The 19,029-nt window shown below is 36.0% G+C and overlaps 1 pseudogene; it reads right to left on the bottom strand.

Annotated features, from left to right (window-relative positions):
- Positions 1 to 2,075: 2,075 nt before the first annotated feature.
- Positions 2,076 to 19,029, bottom strand: part of LOC116751130 — a 33,022-nt pseudogene continuing 16,068 nt past the window's right edge.

The following is a 19,029-nucleotide window of genomic DNA, read 5'->3' as shown; positions in this document are numbered from 1 at the left end:
TTCTTAGCTTCTTCAGGATTTTTGCACAAATCATTTAATCACAGACACCCCACAAATTAAACAGAGGTGTATGGACTATTTTGGGGGAGCATGAAGGGGGAAAGACAAAGGAGTAGGAATCTAGTTTTTAGGACATAAGATCTTGTTTGAAATAGGGGAAGGGAAACACAAAAGTGTGGTTTAAGACCCCTCACTTCAAGGTGAGGGGCCCCCGAGCCTATGTTTCAGATCTTTTTGCCTGGTGCAGAACCTTTAGTCAAAGATATTTTGGCTATTTTTCTCAATATAAAAAGAAGTTTGTAAACAATAAAACCCCAAAAGAACATGGAGAAGACCAACACATTATATTTACACAAACTAAGCCACCTAGCAATCACCAAATCAGCTACTTGTGAAGTCCTACAAAGCCCAGACAAATATAATAACTAGAGGGGGGCAGTAAATTGGGGAGACAAGAACCCAGGATCAGACACACATCACCCAATGCGTTCTACTGCATTTGCCCTGTTACAACAAAGTGAGGTAGTTTTGCTGTGAGCTCACAGCATGTAAACAAAACCCCCTTTTCTCCTTTAGCTAATCCATGACACTAATCACTGCTGCAGCAGGGCAGGACACTGGCTCTGGGAACCACAAAGAAGCCATGGCTGATGGTCTCTCGGCAAGCCAAGGAGGAAAAGCCCAGAATTGTTAAAAGCTAAGGATCTTGTCCTTGCTTCATATATACATACCTGGGCAGCTCAAGATGTGTACAGAGGCATCGTTCTTAAAACCTATCCTTACCAAGTCACATTTTTTACAAAAACACACACATACACCCTGCTGTGCATGGTAGGCCTAGCCCAATCCAGTGACGGATGCATCTGGTATGTAAAGCAAGTCCTGTGTCCTGGGATTAGAGGTCTGGAAAAGGAATCCTTTATCACATGTACAGATGACCTTTGCCTAATTTAGGCTGCCCCTCTCTGCACCTTTTACCTGGCCCAGCCTCTCCTAACCTCTCTGCACCACCTTTTCCTGATCAGACCAATTTCCAATCTTTCAGTAGAAGGAGACCAAGTCATGGGGCAACCCAGCTAAATCTAGTCTCCCGTGAAACATTGAAGATGGTAGAGTTTCAAGAGAACACTATGGCAGAAAAGCCAGCTCTAATTGGCAAAAGTGAGGTAGCTCAATTAGGCTCTATGCTCCAAATAGTTGTTTTCTCTGGTGACATAGAAACAAAAGGTATTCCTGCTGTGCAGACACGGAGCTGCTGCCGACTTATCCCTGAGATTGCTCACGTACCTGAGAACACAGAGCAGGAATGAGGGCCTTAGATTAAAATACACAAAAATACAAAGCCAGAATACTTATATTACAGAAAAAAAGTTAAAGTGCACAAGATATGTCATTTGCACACAGCTAGTGCAGTTGGCATCCTAGAGAAAGTGGGACCCAAGGTATAGTCATCCAAGGAAGCAAATGAATAAAATTGTATTGGCCCAGAATGGGGTGGGAATGAGCTTAGAAGCAGCAGGTCTACAGTTGTTCCCATAACCACCCCTTTTGCCTATCATTACAACCCACTGCTTGGGACAGTTCTCAGCACTTTATCCCAAGAGGGGGTTATGAGGAGACAACAGGTGGAAAACCCTGCCTTATGCCTGAGATATTCCCTCCCACAGAATGTAATGGCTTGTGGGTTGGGCCCATCAATCTGGTCTCATGCTTAATCTTTTCACTCTGGCTGGGAAATATTCTTCCAAATCCTTCTTTAAGAGTAAAACAACTTCCCTATCCAGGCCACTTTCAAAAGCTGAAGATTCTGCGGGTGGAGACTCAGATAAAGCATGTAGGTAGGGTTACCCCCCCAGAGCCCTCATGTGCGTTTGGATAGAGCATGATTGGAGTTCCTTTGCCTCCCCCCTCCTCCCACCAGGAGGGAAGAGGGGGATGTTGTGGACCCCGGCCTGAGATATATGGCAGTGCCAGCTGCCCCCTACCCACGCTGTCCCCATGTCTCCACTCTGCCGATTGATGCCTGCTCCTCAAAACTTCCTGATCACAAAAGGATAGCCCCCACCCACTGTGGCTCAACTCTGTGCCTCTGGGAGCATGGCAGGGCTATGGATCTCTTCTTCCTCCTCCCGAAAGTAGGCTGGCTTTCCCTGTGAACTGGGAGCCAGCTGGACCTTCAGTGGCCGCGAGGCCACCATATGGTTGATGCTCTAGCAGAAGTGGCACTTCTTGGGATGGGGTGGCTGTCTGCATCCCTTGGCATGATGGTCTAGACCTCCACAGCTGTAGCACCTGTCTCCCTTTGATCTCCTTTTCTGTATGCTCTTCCCTTTGGGCCGCCTCTCGCTCCCAATACAGAATACCCGACCAGAGCCAGTGATTCAGAGAGATTCCAGGCCCTTGTCACACCTCTTAAAGGTGAACTCCATGGCCTCACCCTCCTTTAGGCTCCGGAAGCCCTCCATGTGCAGCTTACTCTGGTGCACAAAGTCATCCACGGGCCAGGGGCGGGGTGTTGAGCGCGACCCCAGCACGGGAGGTCATGGACAGGAAGCCGAACCCCATGCACACAGTGAACCACTTAGAGGTGCGGGCACCGTGCAGCAGCTGCGGCTCCTCCGGTGCCTCCTCAGGTGCGTTGGCGCAGCAAACCCCCAAACTGCTGGTTTGACACAGAGCCCGTGGTCTTTGGCTGAGCCCGCGGCCCTGGGGCCCCTGGTCGGGCGGCCGAGGGCCCCAGAGAAGTTGGGAGGCAAAGGGGTGGCTTGGAGAAGAGGCTGCTACATCTTCCCCAGCACAACAGAGGTGGGAGGGCTCACCCATGTAATTACTTCTGATATAGACAATTGATTCATTTTTCCAGTCTTTCAAATCTGTGAATAAAGTATCTTTGGAGAATGTTGCTGCTTGCTAATTACTTTGTACTATATATTCTGAGTTACTACAGTGTTCTTCTGCATATATAGCTTTATTATAGGTTTCCTATCCTCCCTCTGCCCCATTCCTACTAGATCATTTCTCCTTAGCTTGTTATAGATATTCTGTGCATGTAGGTCTTGTGTGTGTGCATCGCATAACTCTGTCTTTTTATGTATACAGCAGGGGGAGTTGGTGATGGTAGTAGAGAGTTTCATGATGGAAAAAATAATCCTGCAGTCTTTGCATTCAGTTCTTACTGTAGTTTATTTTACTGGTAATGAGCGATCAGAATTTCAAAGCGTCAGGGAAAGTAGAGCACGTTAACGGTCAGCACAACACAGGTATTCTACAATACAAAGAACATAGCAAAAGTCGCAGAAGTTGTATAGCACAAAAACAAGAAATGAATTAGGGAATGATGGGCTGAAGTTGAGGAAGATAACTCTGCTTCGGGAGGCAGAGCTGTCGCATGGTCTGGGGATCTGAGGCCGAGATGTGGCAGAAGCAGGACAAAGCCAACAGTGTCACAGAACCCGGGGCCAAAGCTTCAGTATGCAAATGAGCCACAGACCCTTTACAAAAGGAGCTCTCCTTTCAGGAAACCGGACAATTCTAGGATGGACCTCACAGAGCTCAGAAGTCATAAAATTACATTCAACCTAGAAAAAATGTGGATGTCCATCAACAGGGCAAAATTTGACTAAATTACAGTGAATGGATGACTATACAGCCATACATAATAATTTGTTCCACACATGTTAGGATATATGGAGAATTATGCAGCCATAAATAACAGTTTTTATCCGTATCTGTGGACACAAATAAATGTCTAAGATATTTTTTCCCAGTGGGACAAAGAAACAACTTGGAAGGGTAATACTTTATACATATAATTATATATTTGTAAAAAATATATATATATATGTCTGTGAAGAGTGAAGGAGAGAGAAAAAGAGAGAGAGGAGGCAGGAAAATAAATCTCAGGCCCTGAAAGTAGATTTTCTTGGTGGGAAAGTAAGAGGAAGCTGGCAAATTATCATATTTGAAGTGTATGGAGACTGTTATTCAATTCCAAATTCATATTTACTTTTTTATAATTTAATAAAGATTATGTGAAAATATAAACAATCAAGTATCTTCCTGATTTTATTATTTGCTTTTAGCTTTATGCATGGTCTTTGTGACATAGAACCTTTCAATTTCTCTGCAGTAAATCTGTCAAGCTTCATTCTTTCCTAGGATTTTATGTTTTAATATGTCTTCGGATTTTTTCAATATTAGTGTTTTAAAACTGAATTTGTTTTGGCATAAATTGAGGGACATGCCTCAATGTTTGATGCCTTAATATTTGACTCTAAGCAACTGTATCAAAACTGTATACTCTGCATTCAAGTGGCATTATAACAAATATCTTTTCATAATAATCAAACTCATTCAAACTTAAACCATACATTTCTCACTGATCATATTTTTCAAATATATGCTATTTTAGTCCATTCATGTTTCTATAATAAACCGCCATAGACTGTGTGACTTAAAGAACATTTATTTCATATAGTTCTGGAGGTTGAGAAGGGCAAGAATAAGGCACCTGTTGACTTGATGTCTGGTGAGGGCCCCCTTCCTGGTTCGTAGAAAACTGTTTTCTTGCTGTGTCCTCATATGACAGAAAGGACATAAAGTCATTAATCCCATTCATGAGGATTCTACCCTCAAGACAATCATTTCCCAAAGGCTCCACCTCCTAACATCATCATATTAGAGATTAGAATTTCAACAGAAAATTTTTGAGGGGATACAACATTCAGTCCATAACACGTCATAGATTTAAAAGTTCTAAAAATTATTTAAATAACCATTGAATTAAAAAATGCATACTGATTCTAGTAAGAGTATCAGAAATAATTTTATATTTAATTTATATATTCTTTTAAAACATTATTCATGTTAAGTAAATTATATGGGGTGTTTGTGTATGTATGGTGTGCATGTGCATAGGATGTGTACATGTGTGTGTTTGTATGTACTTACATTAAAGAAAGTTAAGAACTAAGGTAGAAAATTTAACTGATTTTCTGGCTAAGGGTACATTCCCAGTGCTGATGATTTCTCACTTGGGGGATTATTAATGAATATGAAAGAGTTACGAAATTGAATCTATAATGATCTTTTATAATCTTCCATTTTAATTCTCTTCATGGAGTTGTAATTTATATTTTATTATGCATTAAAATTAATAATAGTACATTTTAGACATTTGTTACACTTGGGTTAATATAATTATGTACTCTCCCTAACAAATGCTACCCACCACATTTCTTCAGCTAACATCACCCTATGAAAAATTAACTAGTGTTTCGAAAAAATAAATATGTATCTTTTTACATAGACTAAAGTTTAATTTTAAGTTACAAAACCATGCATAGTGTTCTTTCCTTGTGTTGAAAATATAATCAATATTGTTAGTTCTTATTCAGATGAATTAGTTCTTCATAAGCTTTGATGGGTATATCACTTAGTAGATTAATTTAACTTCAGCCCATTACACATAATGGTGGTCAAATTAATTCACTAAAACTCTGACCACATTCTGGATAGTAAACCAAGGAAAGATTAATCAGCTTAGTACTGTGCATCACACTACACTTAGAAGTGAATCATATGAGTGTAAATTATGCAAATTATTCCTATGTCTTTTCAAAATAGTTGCAAGTATATTGTGCAGTTTAACCATTGTAAATTCTATAATTATTAAAGTGTTTCATTACTCACCAATTCTGTTATAAAAATATCAAATGGTTACAGTAAATTGTGAAATCATGTACTTTATAACTAAAGAAAGTATACTTTGATGCATTCATAAATGAAAACTGTTTAATTGTAACTGTAATAAATAAAGGTATTGCAAATCTGTTTGGTCACATAATCCAGTAAAATAGGTTAGGAATATAATTATTTTGATAAATTTTAGGTTATTCAAAATGTCATTAGGGAAGATATTATGAAATGAATCAAAAAATAAAACCATAAAACATTTTAAATTGTGTCAGACCGTATCTCTATTTATGCCTTTGATTCAAAACCAAAGTACTGAGAGTTTCCACTATTTCTGATTAGTTAATTTTACTTCAGAAATATATAAATGTGACAGCCTGGAACAATGGAAAGAAAAGAAGAACAGAGTCAAGGCCCTGTGCCCCAAGACCAAATTTGTCTCCTATTTTTTGTAAAACATTGAGCAAGTTATTTAATCAAGTGAAATATCTTTCTTAGAGTGTAAACAGAAGGATAAACTTCAAAATCTGAATAAATCGCAGAACAGTAGAGAAATGGATGAAAAACATGATTTCCCTAAAACTCTCAACAAATATCCATCAGAGTTAAAATGTTTTAATACTATCAACACAAGAAAAACAAACTTTGATTTCCATATTGTCTATTGATTATTCAGTATCAAATTGTATTTTGAACATATGCTGTGTTTGTGTGACACTTGTGTTTCATTATCATCTTCTCAGTCATCCCACCCACCCAGCCAATCATGTATTCATTCATCCATTTGTAACTGGACTGTATCCTGAAATGTTCATGTTTACGTTACTCTTTTTGAACATTCATATAAATACCATTCTACCCACATTGCCTCTAGGTGTATTATGGTTGACTTACTGAGAACGCAGAGGTAAAAGCCTTAAATACTAATAACTTGATTATCAAAAAATAGACTCTTGAAAATCAAAAATAAAATGTCATGTGATTAAAAAAATGACACATATTCTTTCTGAAAGAAAATAATGTCATCAGCTAATCCTTCAGCCCCATTGGAGATAAGATGATGAATTTGTGGACTGGGAGTTGTGAAGAGAAAGACATGAATCATGACATTAGTTTGGGCCAAGGAGCTGCAAGCAATAGGGTTTAGAGACAAAGATAGGATGCTGACCAAGATCCAACCAGCCTCAGAGAGCCCAATGGAGTTACAGTCACATATGCATACCACTAACACTGGGTAAACACCTCCTGTTTCCCTTGCTGATATTTTTGAGCTATTCTTCTCTTTGCTGTGGGGAAGACCTTCTCCCAAGAGCTGGTGTCATGTTAATTAAGGATCATGCAAACAAACTACACCTGCTGCTGAGACTTGGCTAAGGCAAGCAAAACAAAACCACTTTTTTTTTTAAAATACATTTGCCCTTTCCTACATCTTTTCAATCACCCAGGAAATGTAACATTTCAGTACAGCAGTGTTTTTAATCAAGGAAGATTCTACTGAAGGGGAAAGGAAAAATCACAACATTTCTCTATCAATGAAACACATTCTTGTTGCTCTTTCAGTAAAAATATTTTCATCAACTTAATGTCCAAACCCTACAGGAACGGGGCACACAGTTATAAAAAAAAAGAATCTTTAGCTCATGGATATTATTGCCTGGTTAGTGGAGTAAAATATTAAACTTTAAAAATATGCAATTACTCACAATTACAAATTCTGGGAAATGTTATGAAGGATGCATATAGGGTGATATCAAATAAATACGGGATAGATCAAAAGAAACTGGCTTGGGGGCAGTACTAGAATATTCTGATTTGAGGAATGATCAGAGAGTTGGGAAGTTTTGACTTTAGGATTCTCCCATGGATTCTAGCCCAAAGGTGAGGCTATGAAATCTAGGTTTTCTAAAAAGCACCAAATTACAGTGGGGTGGCAATCCATATTAGCAAGTGAAAATAAATAATTATAAAGATGGAGTGAGACCTCAAACAAGAAGTAGTAATAAAAACTAAAAGTCAGTGGAGATAAAAAAGGTCTGGAGTTTTTTTGGAAAAAATGAGTAGTTGGTTTAGAATTGATGCCAGTATTAAGCAGGGTGCTCCAGAGAGCCAATATGATATATCTATATATGTATCTATATCTATATCTGTCAATCTATGTCTAGATCTATGCACACATATATGTATTTATATGTGCATGTGTTAAGAGTTTTCTTTTTTCTTTTTTTAAGGATTGGCTCATGTGATTGTTAGGGCTGGTAAGTACAAAATTAATAAATCAGGCCAGCAATCTCAAAACTCAGGCAGGGATTGATGTTGGAGTCCTGAGTCTAAAATTAGGTAGATTGGCAGGCTGGAAACTTGGCAGGAGCTGACATTATAGTCATGAGTAAGAATTTCTTGGGGAAAACTCAGTTTTTGCTCTTAAGACTTTCATATGGTTGGGTGAGGTTCACTCACATTATCAAAGGTAATCTACTTTGCTTAAAGTCAACTTGTAGATGTAGATGCTAATCCCATCTGCAAATTAAAAGTCATAAGAAAGCATAAACACATTAAATAAACTTAGAAACAGGTTGTATCAAGAGTAATAAATAAAAACTGGATCTTTAATACACACAAGTTATATAATATTAATTACAGTCTTCAGACCAGATATTTTTATTTACCAAATGAGTTTAGATTAAAGGTATCTTCTTCAAAGGAACAAGAAAAGAGCCTAATTAGTTATTTCACTTAGAACTAGTACAAATGTAAAAATGTGGATTTCCTAAATATCATTTTATTGTATTATCTATTAATAAATTTGCATACTGTATTATAAAGCTTACTTATTCAGTATCACATTAACACTGGTTTTATATATATATATATATATATATATATATATATATATATATATATATATATATATAAAACAAAGCACAGGCTGTGATCTTATCTGCATGCTTCTAGGTATGTTTCCAGAGTCACTATTCCTAACAATTGCTGCCCCCAAATTCACTTTCATATATGACTTCATAATATTATGGCCAAAACAGAGTTAAATGCCAAAAGAGTAATGTAAAAATGATAATAAACATTTTTTGCAAATTTGCTTTGTTTTGAAAATAAAGCTAAGATAGCTTCATGGTATGCTATGAAGCAGGTATCATTGTTAGCACTATTTTTCAGCCAAAGAAACAGACATTTAGAATTAGTAAATAATTTTTTATGGTTAAAAGAGGTCATGTTTCAAAGCTGAAATTGAAATCAGGTAAGCATTAACCAAAACTTTAATCGTAATCGAAGTTTCCATGGTACTATAATCAAACAAACAAACAAAAAATAAAATAAATAATTCTAGCCATTACATAATTTGAAAAAGCTATTATCTAATCAAGTTTCAATAATTCCCTTTGTGCTAGAAATAATATATTAGCTTAAGTGAACAAATGGATTTGCAGAAAATTTGTCCTTTTGCAACCAGACTCTCAGGATGACCCTCATGATCCCTATTTTCTGATATTCATGCCTTTATGTGATCTCTTTCGAATGTCGGCAGAACACGTGACTTGCTTCTAATCAACAGAAAATGAGAATCATGTCAGGATATATATGATTATGTTTTTGCTACTAAATGATTGCATTTCATAAAATTGGAGAACCCATCTTGATGGAGTTTCTTTCTCTCTTCCTTGCTGAGTTTGAACAAGCAAGCAGCCATTTTTGGAAACCCTCTTGGCAAGTAACTGTGAGAGGCCTCTAGTCACTGAGGGAAGTCACTGCCTGACAGAAAGAAAGATGATTGAGTCCTCAATTCTAAAGATGCAAAGAACTGAATTCTGCTAAAAATTTGAGTGAGTTTGAAAGTGGATCCATCCCTAGTTAGAATTCAAATGAGACTTCAACCCTATCCTACATGTTTATTGAAGTCATGTGAGGTCCTAAGCAAAAGACCCAGATAAACCAATGCCTGACTTCTGATTCATAGAAAATTGTGAAGTAATAAATATCTATTGTAACAAGAGATAAATAATAGAACTCCTTAGTTTTTCATTTTAGATTTCTCACTAAAAGTGACATTGGGTTGATTGTCATTCATGAAGTGTCCCTCATTGTTATTTTAAAATGCTTATAAGACACTCTTAAAGATAATCCATGCTCATGTACAGAAATATACCACAACTCTGAAAACAAAACCAAAAATATGCTATATGCTTCTAAATATAATCTTTCTTAAATATAAATCATAATGACACTTGTAAACTTCAATGGCTTAAAACAATACTAATTATATGACTCATAAGTCTATGGCTGTTTTAGACATTCTCCAGAAACAGGATATGCCAGCTCCTCCCACCCCCAAATGTCAAGACAGATGATCGCACACACAGAAAAAGAGGACATAAAAAAGTTTATTACTTATATAATGAGATATTTTGGTAAGAGCAGGGCAGGAAAGGTTTCCAAGCTGGCCTAAAAATGGCTGGAGAGTGCATGGAAAGGAGACTGGCTTGGGTTTTCACAGTGGTTAGGGAGTGGCACCAGGGTGTGTTTCTTGTGTGCAGCAAAGGGCTTATATGGTTTTAAATTCTGTGAGCAGCACAAGAGGAAGTACACAGATATTCTTATCAGCTTTCTGAGATTTGAGACAGAAGGGAAAGACGAAGAGATAAGGCCCAAAAGTTGTCAGCAGCCAAATATCAAACAGTCAGACTCATTATTACAATGATAGATTGAGTAGATTTTTCTGATTTCAGCTCTGATCCCTCATGTGTCTGTGGCTACCTGTAGGCAGCTCTGTTGACTGCTGATCTAGAATGGATGTCTGGAAAACTGAGCTCTCCTCCAGCATCTGTTCCACAGTAGAGGAAGAGACCCAAAAGGGAGGCTTGAAGCACTCAGATATTGAAGGCTACGACTTAAAACTAGAAACCTGAAACTTTGTAATATACTAACTAAAATAAATCATAAGCTCAACTTAGATTCAAAAAGTGGAGGAGACTCCTTTTCTCGATGAAAAGCATTGCAAAATCAATTTGCAAGGACATGATTACAGAGAGTAGGATAATTAAAGTCATTTTTGTAAACAATCTACTATAGAGATGACTAGAGGAAAACATTAAACTATCCATATTTTATTTCATGGCATGCAAATTTGAACACATTGAATTTAACTGAAACAAGGGAAAGAGTCATGATTTACACCTCACCATTCAGTCTTCTAACCAAAAAGAATAAAATTATACTAACCAAACATTTAAGTGGCCATCTTTTTGCAATGTAAGTTGATTTTCAATCACTCAGATGCTATTTCTCCCCTGCAGGTTATTGAATAATAGTAAACAATGAATAGTGACTGAAATCATTTTAAATTAACCTATTCAGAAATGGCAATTTCCAAGGAAAAGAATGCAAAGCAGAGGTAGGGGATGGTGAGATTTATAGAAATATTAATTAAATTAAGAGGTAGCAGCACAAAGAGGAAGATTCCTAGGAGCAGGGTATCAAAGGATTGCATTTTCTCATGTATTTTATCAACTCAGAGAATTAGAAAATGAAGCAGTAGTATAGTGATTTTAGTAGTATCTTAATAGTGCATGTCTGGACAATGCTAAAAAGTATAAACTTAATTGGCTGCATCTAAACCTGCCCAACAATTATAGTTTAATAAAGGATCCCACTGTAATACTAGAAGTTAAATCTAAGCCAAGTTCAGGCTTCACACGCTGTCCTTTGGGAAATACAACACTATGGTTAATCTCACTTTATCTGAAAATTAATTGTATGATACATATCACCAGGGAACTTCTGAAAAGATATTCAAACATAAAGGAATGGGTTATTTTAGAAAAGAAAATACCATAATTTGAGATAAAAGAGAATCTTGAACATGATGATTAAATCAACCTATTAAGCAGTAACATACTTAATGGTAAATCACTAGCAGCAGTTTACTAAAAACTTGAAAATAAGAAGGGAATGCCCACCACAGTTATTTAATGATGTCCTGCAAGAAGAGGAAGAACAATGGAAAAGACTGATAGATTTTGGCTAGTTGCTCTAACTAAGAGAGGATGTGACTTTCTACTTGGAAAGATTATAGGAAGCTAACGTATCATTAGAACATATACAATAAGAGTTGGACACACTACTCTGCTACAACATAAAATTATAGAAGTCAGTAACTCTCATATATATCAACGATTATAGGATAGAAATTATATGTGTTTAGAACAAGATAGAAACTAAAATAGAATGAATATTCCATTTCACCAAATAACCCAAATGACACGTTATTTCCTAAAAGTTTCCTAGAAGTTAATTCCATTATAAATATTCAATACTGATCAAAATATAATACACAATATGATTGAATACTTGTCTAAATTAATACTATAAATGATTCTGAGTAAGATTTCTATTTAAATGTACTCTATCACCATAAGCCTGTTTTTCAATTACATAAAGTTACTCCAAAATTTCAACACAAACCCAAAAGAAATACTAGATGTCAAACATATTTGAAAAAATGTGGGCTAGTTTTACTATCTTATGTTTAAATATGTTATTTCTTTATAAAAGGTAAAGTAATGATGTACTAGAACAAAAAAATAAACCTATTAGATCAATGAAAATAATAGAGAACCTAGTTGTAGAGCATTTTGTTGAATACAAATGTAAGAGAATATCCACATACTCAAACATTCATACACACACAAACCTATACAAACACACACACACACACACACACACCCCTAGAGTATAACAATACTTTAAAATGGAGGTTATTCTTGTATGTTCTATAAATAATAAATAATATTATTGTAATTGTAAGGGAAATCATAAAACTGTGTGATTCACTGAGTATACCAAGTCTTCAGATAATTTTAATATTCTTTACACTCTATTTTTCAATTTTTCTACAATGAATAGAACACACAATTTATACTCTAATTTCAGAAAAGAAACAATAAATACTTAAAAATAATTTGAAAAGTGAATTGAAAACTTAGAAGAAAATTATCATACTTGAAATATTCAAAGTGTAATTTTATTATCAGTAAAAATATAAAACCAGAGTCTCGGTGATTTTGTGCCTGAGTTAGAAAATATATTATGCTTGCATACTTTCTTGTATGAAAGAGTTCAGCATGTTTATCTTTTTCTTTACTTATATTCAATTCACACATATACATATCAGAGAAGGGAAAAGGAAGCTGGCAAAGTGAACCATTTCCTAGAAATTAAAATAAATATAAACGTTCTGGGAATGGAAATTTTTCCATAAATTAGTGGTTCACAAGTCTGATGCAGAATTCTTTCAGAGAGACCTGAGGTCAAATGTATTTCTAAAATAACGCTAAAACATTATTTTTTGTTTTCAACAATATTCTCTCATAATTGTAGAGTGGAGCTATCTAAATGCTACATGACTTTGATGGGGTAATTGCTCTCATGACTAATGGATGTGAATGGAATTGTGTACAGTATATTCTTATGTTTCCTAGAATATTCTGAAATAGTGCATAGGTAGATGATATGTAGGTAGAAATATATATATATTGTTTTCAGAGATTAATTCTATTTTTTTTCAGAGTTCATGCCATACTCTTACTAGCTATGTGCAATTATAACTAGCATGATCTCTGTAATATTATTTTCCAATAATTCATCATTATTTGGAAACCCCCAATTTTTCTGCATTTATGTGGAAATACAAACAATACATAGTTTTCTTGCCTTGCAATATTTTTTAAAAATTGAGGAAACTTTTAGGTATCTGAAGCTTATTTTTTAGAATTTTAGTTAGGATATATTTTCTTGCAGTTAAGAATAGATGTTTGGCTTAGAAAGGGAGATTAGACGACTTGGTTTCTCAACTCACATTTGTAGCATCTATGTATAAAGTTGCTGAAGAAAGATAAAATGAGTCCTCTCTATTAAACATAGACACGGTTTGTGCTTTAAAAGTCAAATATTGTTATACCTTTACAAAGGATACATGGAAATGTCCCTGAAGCATCTTACAATTTTTAACTTATATCTTGACCCTGAGTACACATCTTTCCAAATTGCTTTCTAATATAGCTATATTGAGGTATAAATGATGTACAAAAAAGAGCACAAATTTAGTGTCTACAATTTGATGAATTTGATTACATTCATACACCGTGTGTGTGTGTATCACAAAGATTAAGGAAATAAACATGCACATCACCTCCAAAAGTTTCCTCATGCTCTGTGTGTATGTTAAGAATACTTAACATGAAATCTACCCTCTTAACAAATTTTTAAGTGTTTGATCAAGCTACTCCACCGTTTGTTAATTGCAGGCACTATGTTGTACCCCAGATGTCTAGAACTTATCCATCTTGTATAACTGTAACTTTATACCCACTGCACAGTAACTCTTATTTTCCCTTCCCCATGCCTTGGCAACCATCCTTTATTTTCTGCTTCTACAAGTTTGACTATTTTAGATAACTCTTGTAAGTGGAATAACACAGTATTTGTCCTTCTGTGACTGACTTAATTCATTTAGCATAATGCTTTACAGGTAGAGCCAGGATTTTTTTTTCGTTTTTAAGGCAGAATGATATTCTATTGTATGTGCATACCACATTTTCTTTATCCATTTGTCTATTGATGAATATCTGGCTTTTCATATCTTGTCTATCATGAATAATGCTACAATGAATGAAAGTCCTCTTTTTTTTTAACGTCTTTATTGGAGTATAATTGCTTTACAATGGTGTGTTACTTCCTGCTGTATAACAAAGTGAATCAGCTATATGTATACATATATCCTTATATCTCCTCCATCTTGTGTCTCCCTCTCACAATCCTACCCCACCCCTGTAGGTGGACAAAATCATCCAGAGCTTATCTTCCTGTGCTATATTGCTGCTTCCCACTAGCTAGCTATTTTACATTTGGTAGTGGATATATGTCCATGCCACTCTCTCAGTTCATCCCAGCTTACACTTCCCCCTCCCCGTGTCCTCAAGTCCATTCTCTACGTCTGCACCTTTATTCCTATCCTGCTCCTAGGTTCTTCAGAACTTTTTTTTTTTTTTTGAGATTCCATATATACATGTTAGCATACAGTATTTGTTTTTCTCTTCCTGACTTACTTCACTCTGTATGACAGACTCTAGGTCCATCCACCTCACTACAAATAACTCAATTTTGTTTCTTTTTATGGCTAGGTAATATTCCATTGTGTATATGTGTCACATCTTCTTTATCCATTCATCTGTCGATGGACACTTAGGTTGCTTCCATGCCCTGGTTATTGTAAATAGAGCTGCAATGAACAATGTGGTATATGACTGTTTTCAAATTATGGTTTTCTCAGGGTATATGCCCAGTAGTGGGATTGCTGGGTCTTATGGTAGTTCTATTTTTAGTTTATTGAGGAACCTCCATGCTACTCTCCATAGTGGCTGTATCAATTTACATTCCAATCAACAGTGCAAGAGGGTTCCTTTTCTCCATACCCCCACCAGCATTTATTGTTTGTAGATTTTTTGATGATGGCCATCCTGACTGGTGTGTGGTGATACCTCATTGTAGATTTTTTGTGTGTGTGTGTGTGTGTGGTACATGGGCCAATCACTGTTGTGGCCTCTCCCATTGTGGAGCACAGGCTCCAGACACACAGGCTCAGCGGCCATGGCTCATGGGCCCAGCTGCTCCGCGGCATGTGGGATCCTCCTGGAGCGGGGCACGAACCCGTGTCCCCTGCATCAGCAGGTGGACTCTCTACAACTGTGCCACCAGGGAAGTCCCCTCATTGTAGTTTTGATTTACATTTCTCTAATGATTAGTGATGTTGAGTATCCTTTCATGTGTTTGTTGGCAATCTGTATAACTTCTTTGGAGAAATGTCTATTTAGGTCTTCTGTCCATTTTTGGATTGGGTTGCTTGTTTTTATGATATAGAGCTGCATGAGCTGCTTGTATATTTTGGAGATTAATCCTTTGTCAGTTGCTTCATTTGTAAATATTTTCGCCCATTCTGAGGGTTGTCTTTTTGCCTTGTTTATGGTTTCCTTTGCTGTGCAAAAGCTTTTAAGTTTCATTAGGTCTCATTTGTTTATTTTTGTTTTTATTTCCATTTCTCTAGGAGGTGGGTCAAAAAGGATCTTGCTGTGATTTATGTCTATGCCTATGTTTTCCTCAAGAGTTTTATAGTGTCTGGACTTACATTTAAGTCTTTAATCTATTTTGAGTTGATTTTTCTGTATGGTGCTAGGGAGTGTTCTAATTTCATTCTTTTACATGTAGTTGTCCAGTTTTCCTAGCACCACTTATCGAAGACGCTGTCTTTTTTCCATTGTATGTTCTTGCCTCCTTTATCAAAGACAAGGTGATCATATGTGCATGGGGTTTTCTTTGGGCTTTCTAACCTCTTCCATTGATCTATTTTTCAGTTTTTGTGCCAGTACCATGCTGTCTTGATTAATGTAGCTTTGTAGTATAGTCTGAAGTCAGGGAGCCTGATTCCTCCAGCTCTATTTTTCTTTCTCAAGATTGCTTTGGCTATTCAGGGTCTTTTGTGTTTCCATACAAATTGTGAAATTTTTTGTTCTAGTTCTGTGAAAAATGCCATTGGTAGTTTGATAGAGATTGGACTGAATCTGTAGATTGCTTTGGGTAGTATAGTCATTTTCACAATATTGATTCTTCCAATTCAAGAACATGGTATATCTCTCGATCTGTTTGTATCATCTTTAATTTCTTTCATCAGTGTCTTATAGTTTTATGCATACAGGTCTTTGTCTCCCTTGATAGGTTTATTCCTAGGTATTTTATTCTTTTTGTTGCAGTGGTAAATGGGAGTGTTTCCTTAATTTCTCTTTCAGATCTTTCATCATTAGTGTATAGGAATGCAGGAGATTTCTGTGCATTAATTTTGTATTCTGCTACTTTACCAAATTCATTGATTAGCACTAGTAGTATTCTGGTAGCATCTTTAGGATTCTCTATGTATCGTATCATGTCATCTGCAAACAGTGACAGTTTTACTTCTTCTGATTTGTATTCCTTTTATTTATTTTTCTTCTCTGATTGCTGTGGCTAAAACTTCCAAAACTACTTTGTATAATAGTGGTGAGAGTGGGCAAGCTTGTCTTGTTCCTGATCTTAGTGGAAATTGTTTCGCATCTTCACCATTCAGTACAATGCTGGCTGTGGATTTGTCATATACGGCCTTTGTTATGTTGAGATAAGTTCCCTCTATGCCTACTTTCTTCAGGGTTTTTATCATAAATGGGTGTTGACTTTTGTCAAAAGCTTTCTCTGCATCTATTGAGATGACCATATGGTTTTTCTCCTTCACTTTGTTAATAAGGTGTATCATGTTGATTGATTTGCGTATATTGAAGAATCCTTGCATTCCTGGAATAAACCCCATTTGATCATGGTGTATGATCCCTTTAAAGTGCTGTTGGATTCTGTTTGCAGGTATTTTGTTGAGGATTTATGAATCTATATTTATCAGTGATATTGGCCTGTAGTTTTCTTTTTTATGACGTCTTTGGCTGGTTTTGTTATCAGAGTGATGTTGGCCATGTAGAATGAGTTTGGAAGTATTCTTCCCTCTGCTATATTTTGGAAGAGTTTGAGAAGGATAGGTGTTAGCTCTTCTCTAAATGTTTAACAGTATTCGGCTCTGAAGCCTTCCGGTCCTCGGCTTTTGTAACAAACAAGGAAGATTTTTAATCACAGTTTCCTTTTCAGTGCCTGTAATTGGTCTCTTTTTAGTTTCGATTTCTTCCTGATTCAGTCTTGCAAGGTTGTGCTTCTCTAAGAATTTGTCCATTTCTTTCAGGTTGTCCATTTAATTGGCATATAGTTGCTTGTAGTAATCTCTCATGATCCTTTGTATTTCTGCAGTGTCACTCCTTCTCCTTTTTCATTATAATTTCCATTTATTTGAGTCTTCTCCCTTTTTCTCTTGATGAGTCTGGCTAATGGTTTATGCATTTTGTTTATCTTTTCAAAAACCAGCTTTTAGTTTTATTGATCTTTGCTATCATTTCCTTAATTTCTTCATTTATTTCTGATCTGATATTTATGATTTCTTTCCTTCTGCTAACTTTGGGTTTTTTGTTTTTCTTTCTCTAATTGCTTTAGGTGTAAGGTTAGGTTGTTTATTTGAGCTGTTTCTTGTTTCTTGAGGTAGGATTGCATTGCTATAAACTTCCCTCTTGAACTGCTTTCACTGCATCCTACAGGTTTTGGGTCATTGTGTTTTCACTGTCATTTGTTTATAGGTATTTTTTTATTTCATCTTTGATCTCTTCAGTGATCTCTTGGTTATTTAGTATCATATTGTTCAGCCCCCATGTGTTTGTAGTTTTTACAGATTTTTTCCTGTAGTTGATACCTAGTCTCATAGCGTTGTAGTTGGAAATGATATGTGATATGATTTCAATTTTCTTAAATTTCCCGAGGCTTGATTTGTGACCCAGGGTATGATCCATCATGGAGAATGTTCCATGAGCCCTTGAGAAGAAAGTGCATTCTGTTGATTTTGGATGGTATGTCCTATAACTATCAATTAAGTCCACCATTTTAATGTGTCATTTAAAGTTTGTGTTTCCTTAATTATTTTCATTTTGGATGTGCTGTCCATTGGTGAAAGTGGGGTGTTCAAGTTCCCTACTATTATTGTGTTACTGTCGATTTCCCCTTTTATGGCTGTTAGCATTTGCCTTATGTATTAAGGTGCTCCTATGTTGGGCACATAAACATTTACAATTGATATATCTTCTTCTTGGATTGATCCCTTGATCATTATGTAGTGTCCTTCTTTGTCCCTTGTAATAGCCTTTATTTTAAAGTCTATTTTGTATGACATGAGAATTACTACTCCAGCTTTCTTTGATTTCTATTTCAATGGAATATCTTTTTCTATCAGTCTGTAGGTGTCCCTAGGTCTGAGGTGGGTCTCTTGTAGACAGCATATATACAGGTCTTGTTTTCATATCCATTCAGCCAGTCTATATCTTTTGGTTGGAGCATTTAATCCATTCACATTTAAGGTAATTATCAATATGTATATTCTTATTACCATTTTCTTAATTGCTTTTGGTTTGTTTTTGTAGGTCTTTTCCTTCTTTTGTGCTTCCTGCCTAGAGAAGTTCCTTTAGCATTTGTTGTAAAGCTGGTTTGGTGGTACTGAATTCTCTTAACTTTTGCTTGTCTGTTAAGGTTTTTATTTCTTTGTCAAATCTGAATGAGATCCTTGCTAGGTAGAGTAATCTTTGTTGTAGTTTTTTCCCTTTCATCATTTTAAATATGTCATGCCACACCCTTCTGGCTTGCAGAGTTTCTCCTGAAAGA

The sequence above is a fragment of the Phocoena sinus genome, chromosome 3 (assembly GCF_008692025.1).
Source record: "Phocoena sinus isolate mPhoSin1 chromosome 3, mPhoSin1.pri, whole genome shotgun sequence".
Lineage (NCBI taxonomy): Eukaryota > Metazoa > Chordata > Mammalia > Artiodactyla > Phocoenidae > Phocoena > Phocoena sinus.
This window is presented reverse-complemented; position numbering and strand designations above follow the sequence as displayed.